The sequence below is a fragment of the Lynx rufus genome, unplaced genomic scaffold, assembly GCF_022079265.1.
Source record: "Lynx rufus isolate CCGP_SWC_20201006 ecotype Redwood Valley unplaced genomic scaffold, mLynRuf1.p SCAF_1, whole genome shotgun sequence".
Taxonomy (NCBI): Eukaryota; Metazoa; Chordata; class Mammalia; order Carnivora; family Felidae; genus Lynx; species Lynx rufus.
In genome coordinates this window covers 97122637-97134008 of record NW_025814823.1, presented here as the reverse complement: position 1 = coordinate 97134008, position 11372 = coordinate 97122637, and positions in this window count along the sequence as shown.

The following is an 11372-nucleotide window of genomic DNA, read 5'->3' as shown; positions in this document are numbered from 1 at the left end:
TACATGCGACCATATGAGATAGTCCGATGGAGGAGGAGATGGGGAGGAAGAGAAAGAATGAGAGCCCAGTGAGGTCAGTGGTGTGGCGCTGTGTTCCTGAGAGGGGCATTCATTATACAAGGATCTTTCAGGATGAGAAGTGGGCTTTTATTTGGCTTAAAATGACATTTTAAACTTCAATCTACTATTTGATTCATACTCTTACAATCAAGGGACCTTGATGGACTCTGCAGGATGGGTGAGGACAGGGTGGATAGGGATCCTTTGGTTTACCCAGCCCTGCAGGGACAGGAATCTACTTTCGCCCAGTGCAAGCCGGTATGGGCTGGGTTGGGCTGTGCAGAAGCAGCACTCTCCCGTGTCTACTCTAGTTCTGGACTAGGTGATTAATACAACCAAAAGGCATCTTTCAACCTCGAGAATAATTCAGGCCCCAACAGCTCATCAATCTGCTGTTGCTTTGCAGAGCAAAAATTTAATACATAATAAATAATTTCTCACGGCCTCAAAAGGAAAGAAAATTTCTTTGTAAGAATATTACCGATTTTAAAGTTAACCATCATCGCACCATTAATGCTTGATCATGCACTTAATTTGAAATCCAAATACTAAAGATTTAAACTGAAATTCTACTCATGAAATGAAATGATTAACTTAGTAAGTTGTGATTTCTGCATGTAGTTCCACTACTGACAAAGATAGGATGTGGAGGAGGAACTGGAAGTAAAGCTGAGTGGGAAACACACTGAGTCAGGATATGTGTTTATATAATTAGTGTCATGGACTATTTTAAATTTTACTTAATAGGCATTTGAATAATACTTAGTATGTACCAGGCACTATTACGAGCACAGTACAAATATTAACTCATTAAGTCATCATGTCAGCTCTATGAAATAGATAATATTGGTATCATTCCTATTTTATAAACAAGAAACCAAGGCACAGAGAGGTTAAGTGACTTGTTGAAGATCACACAGCACATGAGTGATACAGCCAGGACTCAAACCTCAGTTGTCTGGCTACAGAGCCTGCGTACCTAACTACTGTGAATATTGCCTCTCTAGGAAAAAGCCTCTCACGTTCACATGATCCCTTGTTACAGCTGAGAGATTGCTTCCTATGGAAAAAGGTGATTCTTGTCATTTGAAAATGTCCCATGCGTGACATGAAATCTGTAAGATGTTGAACAGTGACGATTGGCACCATTGGTTCATTCTGAAGGAATAGCCATCCTGGCTGTCAGACATTCCCTCATCAGATCAACCCTCCCATCCCTGGCAGGCGTGGTTAAGACCTAGAAAGGCGAACTCAAACACTGGTCTGCAGGTATGCTAAAAGAGAAAGAAAACATATAGGGGAGGGATACAGAAAAAATATCCTTTAGGAAGTGGGTTGTGGAATGTGGCAAGTTGGAGACTCACTTTTCCTTATATATTTTCCATAATGCAGAAGTTTTTCTTTCTTTTTCAAAACTGTGCAGGTGTTAGTTTCATAATGTTTTCATTGACAAGGGTTATCACTCTGTACATGTGTCAACTGGGGTAGGACTGGAGTCAGGGAGGCTAGGTGGCCTCTCCAGTGATACATGTAGAAATTGTGAGCATCTGAGCAGAGGGAAAGCAGGTGAGGACAGGAGGGTTTTGGGGTTTGGGGCTGTTAGGGAGAAGAGCCTTGAGTCCTCAGTGATCGGAGAGTTCTACCTCATTGAGCTACACACCTGCTGGTAGGAAGGTGAAGTGCATCTGGCATGTTTAAGTGCTAGTGATGATAGAGCAGATGGAGGCTGAAGAGATTCTGGAGAAGGGGCACACACAGGTTAGGATTCATGACATCTGTGGGGCCAGTTGGCATCTGCAAAAGTGAGAGACTCAAGTGACATTGCTACTTGATGCACATACACTTGTTTGGACTGTGAACCCTGGGCAGACCTTATTTGGACAACTCGCTGGTAGCAAATGTCCATGGGAGGTAGCCTATGCCTGTCCAAGTTGACCGACATTTTTGCTTATGGGCATGTCTTTAGGTCTAATAGGAGAATTAGGTGTCATGAATATATTAGAATACATACAATTAAGTATGTTTCTAAAGCTGTGGTTAATCAGATCATGACAGAGTTAAGTGAATAAGTTTAAACCCTTATTAATGCTTCTAATGCTAAGCATTTACAGTTAAAATCAATATTTTTCTCAAAGTAATGACTCTAGGTACTGGATTATATCATTTAAGCATAAAACTTTCTGTGATAAATATGCATTGGGAAATAATTTCACTTCTAACTTTTCTTTTAGGAGAAGTGGAAGACTTAAAGGGTTTGCAAAACCACCCACAGCAATTTATTATTTTATGTAGAAATAATTTTTTTCAATAATTAATATGCATTTAAAACATTGTAAAAGTATGAATTCTATAACACTACGAATTCTAAGAAGGCAAGAAAAATAATTGTATTTTTTTTTTTTTTTAATGAGATGGCCTTTTGGGGTGCCTGGGTGGCTCAGTTGGTTGAGCGTCCAACTTTGGCTCAGATCATGGTCTCATGGTTCGTGAACTCAAGCCCTGTGTCAGGCTTTGCGCTGACATCTCAGAGCCTGGAGCCTGCTTCAGATTCTGTGTCTCCCTCTCTCTCTGCCCATCCCTCGCTCACGTTCTGTCTCTGTCTCTCTCTCTCAAAAATGAATAAACATTAAAAAAAATAAATGAGATGGGCTTTCTTATTTATTTACTTATTTTAATGTCCACCTATTTATTTTAAGAGAGAGAGAGAGCACAGGGGAGGGGCAGAGAGAGGGAGAGAGAGAGAATAGAATCCCAAGCACCCTTCGTGCTGGAGCCTGGCAGCATGGAACCTGACGTGGGGCTCGATCTCATCAATGATGAGATCATGACCTGAGTCAAAATCAAGAGTTATACCCTTAACTGACTGAACCACTAGGTGCCACAAGAAAAATAATTGTTAATCTACTGTTGGATTAACATTTATTATAACTATAAATTTATGTTTAGAATTGTCAAAATATGATAGAGTGGAATTGTATATTTTATATGCTATAATACTTTGGGATACATCATGTAAGTAATGTGTCGGCATTAATAAGAATATCCTTTGAAAATGGAGCTTAACCATTTTGTTCTTTGCATACTTTGTTTCTCTATGTGGATGTAAAGTATAAGTTCTTTCTGCCTTCAAGTAAAGAGGAATTTGGAAAGTTTGTTGAATTTGATAATTAAGAGTGTGAACTCTAGAAACATATTGCATAGATTACAATCCCACTTCGGTATGTACTAGCTGCATTGACCTGGGAAAATTATGTATTTTTTATGTGCCTCAGTTTCCTAATCTTTAAAAGGGGAATAAAAACTGTACCAACATTAATAGATCTGGGAATTACATGAGTTAATAATAAAGCAATTAGGACAATGCATACATATAGTAAATGTTCAGTTAACATCAGATATTACTATTTGTAAGAAGCTAGTGAATACTAATAGCTCTTGATGAATAATAATATCTCAACATTTTTGACTCAAGATCTTGGAATAATGTGCTATTAAGGCCTATTATGAAAGACTAAAGAGAGAATACCAACTCACTCTTGTTGAGTGCTTACTGTGTATCAAACTCTTTTATAGGCATTTCACATGTATTCTTTTAGTATGTGTTCAGAAATAAGGAATAAAAAGGAATTAACAGGCATAGAAAAAAATGTCATAGATAAATATAATGGAGATGAATTTTCCCTAAACCTAAAAGATCCCCTAAGTTGGCATGAGAGAACTTGGGTCCTGGTAGGAGAATGACCTTTGGCCCCAGCTTCTTAGCAGCACAGCCCAAAGAGATACGGTTGATTGGTGTTTCTGAGCCCATGAGACCATAGGCACTTTTGTAAAAGTTTCGGAATGGAAAGATTTCCATCGTGGAAACTTCAAAGGAGCTTCAAAGTAGGGTCGCTGTTCCAACTCATCTTGTACTGCAGATTGGACAGCTGTCACTAGAGGGCGCACCGCCCACGTTTGCACATAAAGACTAGGGCCGCTCTCCTGTACATGGACATCGGGGAAGATTTCATTTAGAAATCTAGGGCACTGCTTCCATCAGGAGAGGTAACTGCTTGATACAGAGACTGCCCTACTCCGTGTGTACATCCATCCTCTTCTCACACACTCCAGCACATCCCTGACCAGAAAGGGTGGTGTGGCCCTGATCACTCAGAGGAATGGGCTGTGTCCATTGTGGGGTGTCACTGAAGTCACTTAAAACCCTGAGGTCAGACATCATTTAATGATCCCTACCTACACTGCATTAATATTTGGTATATATTTATGCTTATTTCAGAGACTTTAAAAAAAGTATACTATGTCCTATAGCAAGACAGAAGAGGTAGATTCTATACTTAGATTTCTCTAAATCCATGTGGACCTAGGGAAATCATTTAATATGACTTGTTTTCTTCATCTTGAAGAATCAAGGGCTGGATTATGAGATGATGTTAAAAATTTCTAACAGTTATGAATACTCTGTGAGTTAGAACTCAGTTGATGATTTTGAATGCTTGTAGAGGATCAGGGTTAAATTTGGGAAGCAAGATTGTAATGTAGGGCTATGATTTGCAGATTGACAAGGATGAGGGCTGATAAAAGGAGAGCAGCTTTTGGGGACAGGGACAACGAGCTGATCAAGGAAGGGAAAACAATAGTCTGGAGAATAGAAACAGGACGGTAACTGCTGCAGAATGTGATTAAGGGCCCTGCCCTCTGGTGACATCGGGCAGGGGTTTGGAAATCTTTGTGCCTTGGTTAGATTTGCAGGATGATTTTTTGTTTGTGGACAAGACAATACCTTTACAGCTTCTTTCTGATTTCCTTAAGTTATTTGATTTTCTTAACCCCAAGAACTTAAAAGAATAGAAAGCTATGCACTGGGTACCTGGACAAAAGGAAAAAGATAGGAACATTGGGAAGAAATAGTTTCTTTGCTTTCTGGACCCCAGTGCTTGGCTCCAGGATGCAGTCTTCCACAGATGCAGGCATAGTTTCTTTAGGGAGGAATGTGGCAGAGTGAAGGGATATTAATCACTCCTTGTGGACCATGGTTATAGCTGTGTGAGTGGCACATATAACTGTGACCTTGAAGAGAACCAAGGAATAGAAATAAGTCTCAGGGGATAGATATCATGCCAGCTGTAGCCCCTGTGGCTCTCCCATCGTTTGTGCATCAGAGTCGACCATCTTCTCCCTGGTTTTTCTTCTCAAAAGCATCAAAGGTGCATGTTTATCTCTCATTGGCTTATTTCTTCCTCAAACTCATAAAATGGAGAATGCATCTAATTACTTTCTCTTACATAAGGATTCACTGTTTTATAAATTTAAAAGGCACTTTTTGGAAGGGGTTGGTCTCAGCATATATCTTTTGATACATAATACTTTTTAGATTTTTCACATTGTTGTAGTGTTTTTTAAAATAAAAACAGATGAAAATATCCACAGAGGGATGTTTCCTTACTGAAGCTGAAATCTCTTATTTATTTGTTTGTTTTTTTGTTTATTATTTTTTGAATGTTTTATTTATTTTTGAGAGAGAGAGAAAAACAGAGTGTGAGCAGGGGAGGAGGAGGAGAGAGAGGGAGACACAGAATCTGAAGTAGGCTCCAGGCTCTGAGCTGTCAGCACAGAGCCTGATATGGGGCTCGAACTCACGAACCATGAGATCATAAGCTGAGCTGAAATCAGAGGCTTAACCGACTGAGCCACCCAGGCACCCCTGAAATCTCTTTTTTTAAAAATTTTCTCACTCTAAGTACTTAGGTCCAAACAACACGTATTTATACTAAACAACTTAATAGATGTTTGAAAAAATAATGTACATGAATTAAAAAAATTTTTAAATATTCTTAAAAATTTTTTTTAACATTTGTATTCATTTTTTGAGAGACAGAGAGAGGCAAAATATGAACAGGAGAAGGGCAGAGAGAGAGGGAGACTGAGAATCTAAAGCAGGCTCCATGTTCTGAGCTGTCAGCACAGAGTCTGATGTGGGACTTGAACCCACAAACCGTGACATCATGACCTGAGCCAAAGTCAGATGGTCAACCGACTGAGCCACTCAGGTGCCCCCCAAAATTAAAAAAATTCTCAAAAAACCACAATTACTTACTAATGGGATATGTATGTCTGTTTGGCAATTCTCAGTTTCTCAAACTTTGGAATCAGACTTCCAGTTGCATATTGATTTTCATAAAATACTTGATGTTTATTTCAGCAACTGCCCCAAACTGTAGCTTTGCAAAGATGTGACCATCATCAAAAGGAATAATATAGTGTGACCTAATGTCAACAATATGCACTATCTCAAGCCAGGAATTTGCATTGTGTCTGAAAGATATCAAATATCATAATGTTTTCCTCAAAAAATTAAAACACCTGAGATCACTGTGGTGTCCTAGGGCACCTTGGTGCACGGTTTGGGAACTGTGACGCTAAGGTTAGATGGCGGAGCTTGAAAAGTGGAATTTAAAGCAATTCCACCATAGTAGAAAGTTAAACAACTAACAACTTCTCCATTGCTTGTCACTCTCCAGATGGTGGGAAGTTGAGAAATTACTATTTGAGCAACCAGGAAAGCAGGTGTTATACTAGTAGGGGGAAAGGATGATGGCTGTCTTGGGAAGGGGCTGAGGAAAAACATCTTGGCTTATTCTGACTCAAGGAATACAGTGAAGGTCCTAGAAAGGATAATTTTTTTTTGCCATAATTTTTTAAAATTTAAATTAAAGTCAGAGAACATATAGTATAGTCTTGGCTTCAGGAGTAGAACCCACTGACGTATCTCTTACATATGTCATCCAGTGCTCATCTCAAAAAGTGCCCTCCTTAATGCCCATCACTCATTTAACTCATCCCCCGCCCCCCAACAACAAACCCTTAGATTGTTCTCTGTATTTAAGAGTCTCTTGTGGATTGCCACCCTCTGGTTTTAGTTTATTTTTCCTTCCCTTCCCCTATGTTCATCTGTTGAGTTCTTGAGATTCCACATATGAGGGAAAGCATATAGTTGTCTTTCCCTGACTGACTTATTTCACTTAGCATAATACTCTCTAGTTCTATCCACATTGTTGCAAATGGCAAGATTTCATTCTTTTTCACAGCCAAGTAGTATTCCATTAACCTGCATCTTAAAAAGTTAATATTTGAATAGACATTAGGTGATCAGATCTCTGATTTATCTGCTACTGTCTTCTAGGTAGGATTACAACTTCTAGCTTTTTGAAACTGTAGCTGTGGGAAAGTGCCATCTCTGTTAAGTTGGTTCTTTTGCATATTAGTTTTCTGTAATCCATGATGGTTAAAATATGGATCATGTGTGTAGTATTATTGATTTTCCAATATCCTAATGCTGAGTTATGTCTATAGCATAGTCATAACTTGTGGAGGATCTCCTTCAAGTGAATGCTTCTAATTCATTAGAATATAACAATGCATATTTATTTCTAGGCATCTGTAAAGTCTCCAAGCCTATTAATACATGCATATTTTCCCTTAAAGTCCTAATGATATGTTGTTCACATAAGTTTGTGCTCCCCATTAAAAACAAAACAAAACAAAACAAAACAAAACAAACCCTCTCTCTTATCTATCTTTTAGACAAGTTGGGGGGAAAACACCAGAAAATGCAGAGACCAAAGTATTACAAAATATAGCAGATATGGTTTAAAGTCTGTTAGCTCCCTGGTCATGTTAATCTTGAACACCAAAATTAGGCAGACTTAACCATTCAATTCAAGTCAGCATTAAAGTGAGGCAATCTTCTCCCTGCAGAGGTAAGCCCTGCACAATTTATGCCATGGGGGAGTAGAGGAAAATGTATGCTTTCCTCAGATAAAGCCCAGTCTACCAAAGAAGGATGGGGTGAGCATGCCTCTTATGCTCCCCAAATTTCTCAGTCTCTAGGAGTAGTGTGAGTCTGGGCCAGCAAATGATCAGGGCTTACTCTGATTAGCACCCTTCATAGAAGGGAAACATTGGGAGTAGGGGAGAAATATTCCCAGTCATATCTAAATGTTAATGGGAAGGGCTCAGGGAGTCCCCATGTGGGGCTGAGATCATCATGTCACTGTTTAGAGGTTTCCAATTCCTGACTCAATGTTTTGAAGGTTTAAGTTTTGGAAAGCTTGCTCGAACAATTCCAGACTCTTAAAGAAAGCAGTTGTGTATCTAATCTTTTGCTTATGGTGGTGAGCAAGGACCTACTCAGTCTAAACCAGAAAAAGAGCAAGCTCTAGCTACCAGTAACAGATGACAAGAAATGGGAATGATGGCCCTGTGCTTACAAAAATGGCAGCCATGAGATTTCACATGAAAGACTATAAGGGCATTACTATCTGGCGTCAGCGTTTCTCTTTCCCATATAAAGGATGTCCAGCTTGGTGTTGAGGGGAAGCTAATTAAGAGCATGGTATTATGCTAACAGCATGGGCGCCAGCGCTTGGAGTCAGGCCCACTAGACTGCATTCTGCGTGGCTACCACTGGGGGGCGTGGTGGTGGGGGGGGGTAGGGAATTGGGGAGGTGGGGACTGGCCATTCATTGTGCATGCTCACTCCAGTAACAGCGCGGCAGGTGTGCATGCCAGCCCCTAAGCTCTTATTTCTTATGAAGGCGGTTTAACACCTTAGTTAGGACTCGTTTTAAGTTAGCCAGGTCTCTTTTCAAAATCAAAAACACTGAGCTGGTGAGAAGGATGCTTTCACATTATGAAAATAATTGGTAAGGCCTTTTGTTACAAAACCGTTTGAGAGGTACTAGAACCTTGGACCACTGGGAACATTTGGTCTCAAGTTAAGAATTCAGGACAAGTTAAGGGGCGCCTGGTGGCTCAGTCGGTTAAGCGACTTAGGCTCAAGTCATGATCTCATGGTTCATGAGTTCGAGTCTCACATTGGGCTCTGTGCTGACAGCTCCAAGCTTGGAGCCTGCTTTGGGTTCTGTGTCTCCCTCTCTCTCTGTTCCTCCCCTGATCCCTCTCTGTCTCTCTCTCTCTGTCTCTCTCCCTCTGTCTCTCACAAAAATAAAATAAACATTAACAACAACAAAAAAAAGAATTCAGGGCAAGTTAAAAGAGAAGTCTGTGTAAGCCTGTAGTAGGAACCCAAGGTGAGAAACAAAATTTGTCACTGGCTGCTAAGACTTAGTAAATGAAAGCAATAGCAGTCCAGACACTTGTATTTCTTTACATCTCATTTTAATTGAATGTCTTAAAAAATAGAGAGAGGCTGGGGCGCCTGGGTGGCGCAGTCGGTTAAGCGTCCGACTTCAGCCAGGTCACGATCTCGCGGTCCGTGAGTTCGAGCCCCGCGTCAGGCTCTGGGCTGATGGCTCGGAGCCTGGAGCCTGTTTCCGATTCTGTGTCTGCCTCTCTCTCTGCCCCTCGCCCGTTCATGCTCTGTCTCTCTCTGTCCCAAAAATAAATAAACGTTGAAAAAAAAAATAGAGAGAGGCTAAGAATATTGTTTAAAATAAAATTTAGTAGACTTAATATTGAGTTTTTTGGTATTTTTATTTTCTTTTTTTAGATCAACAGGATTATTGAGTAGCAAAAGTATCCCTTCTTCTGTCTTCCCGATTTCTTCTGTTGAGTTCACCACACTTACAGCAGTACTGAATATACAAAATTTAGTGCCTTAACCATATATCCTTCCTCTTTCTGATCACCACACATCCAAATAATAGACAAAATATCTAAGAAAAATTAGTCTCTTTAGTGTGGAGTTTTTGGTCTCAAATACATATAATGAAAATATGTGTCTATATAGTGGGAGTAAGGGTTTACAGAAATTGAAATACCAGATGTGTAGCCATGATTATTTTTCCAGATAAATCTAGAAAAAATAAATTGATTTCATTAAAGAAATGAGGAAAAATTTCAAAGGGATTTATTTAATTAAATACTTTATTTTGCAAGTCTTATTCAGGGTAATAGAGGTAAGGGCTAGAAGTTCAGGACTAGGGAGCGCTCATTTCTGTGGACACAGATTCTCAGGATGGAGGATTGTTACGTGCAGGGACTGTGAAGTTTTGCTACCTGGATTTGAATATGGCAGCAGTTAATTCTGGAAACTGAAGGGCATTGTTGGAGGCCAAGCTGACCCGCAGAGAGCGGACTGGAAAAGAGCTGGGAGGAACAGAGGCTGCACCCAGCACAGCTGAAAGAATTTCACTTCTCCCACACGCTGGTTAGTGACACACAAAATCAAGCATGAAAACAGGAAAAAGTGGTTTTGAAGCTGAGGCAGTCCAAGCCACCCACGATCACTTTGAAAAACTTTTAGCGTTCACCTCAGGAAGTGACCCTTCACATTTCTTGTTCACGTTCTGGCTGGGAGCCCAGAAGTGGGGGGAATCAAGGAAGATGATTATAAAATTCAGAACTCGCTTGAGTAAGGCCAGAGGAGTTTGCGGGTTTCATATTAAATTGGTCCGGTGGCGTGGTGGGATTGGGGGTGATGGCGAGGAGTGGGAAGGGGAGTTAAGATGACTGGTTTTTAGTTTTGATTGTTTTTAGCTTAGTGCTTAGAAGTGTATTGTCCAAAGTCTTTTAAGAGTTAATTTTGACTAACTGGAACACTTTATAAAATATTTCAACTTTGACATATTTGACACAATTTGGGGTAAATTGATGGAAATGTTAAATCCGTGGATGTTGGGTGCTCGGGTGGACATCTGAGTCACAGAAGATTAACTTGGGATACACTCTACCTGCCCTCCGGCCCAACTAATATACTCTGTGGTTGTGGAAATCCTATTTTGGAGAAGTTCAATTTCTAAAAATCTTACTGCGGCTAGCACCTGAATTATTTGTCTTGGCATCTGGCGCTGGCTGTCCTTGGTCTGAAAGGCCTGAAACAATGGTATTGTTACATTGTCTCCCAGGCTAAACTGTGGAATCTACAGCAGGGGCCTCAGAAGTTCATGTCTTGCTGAGTTCAAATGAATATAATTGCAAAGTTTCCAAGTCCCCATGGATCTAAAGGGAGTGCTATAAGTAATAGGATTTCTTTGGTTAAAAATTTTAAAAGTTGAATGGAAACCACTTTCCCCAAAGTTAAGTGGGACATTTTTAATCCTTGGGTCAAACAGGCCACCTGCAATGGTGAGATCTTATTGAACCAGATGGCATTTCTGCTGAACGCGTTTAGTTTACCTTGAGCCCTAACTGCCTTTGGCTGAAAGTGATAACTAAAGCACTTCGGTGAGCCTGTGATTGGCCCGTTGAGGTATCCATTTGTGCAGATCCCTGCATCTGTCAGTAAACGTGTCCTAAATCACCACGTTGGATTTGGCAGGGTAGCCCTGACAACCCAGATTTTCATGTGGGGT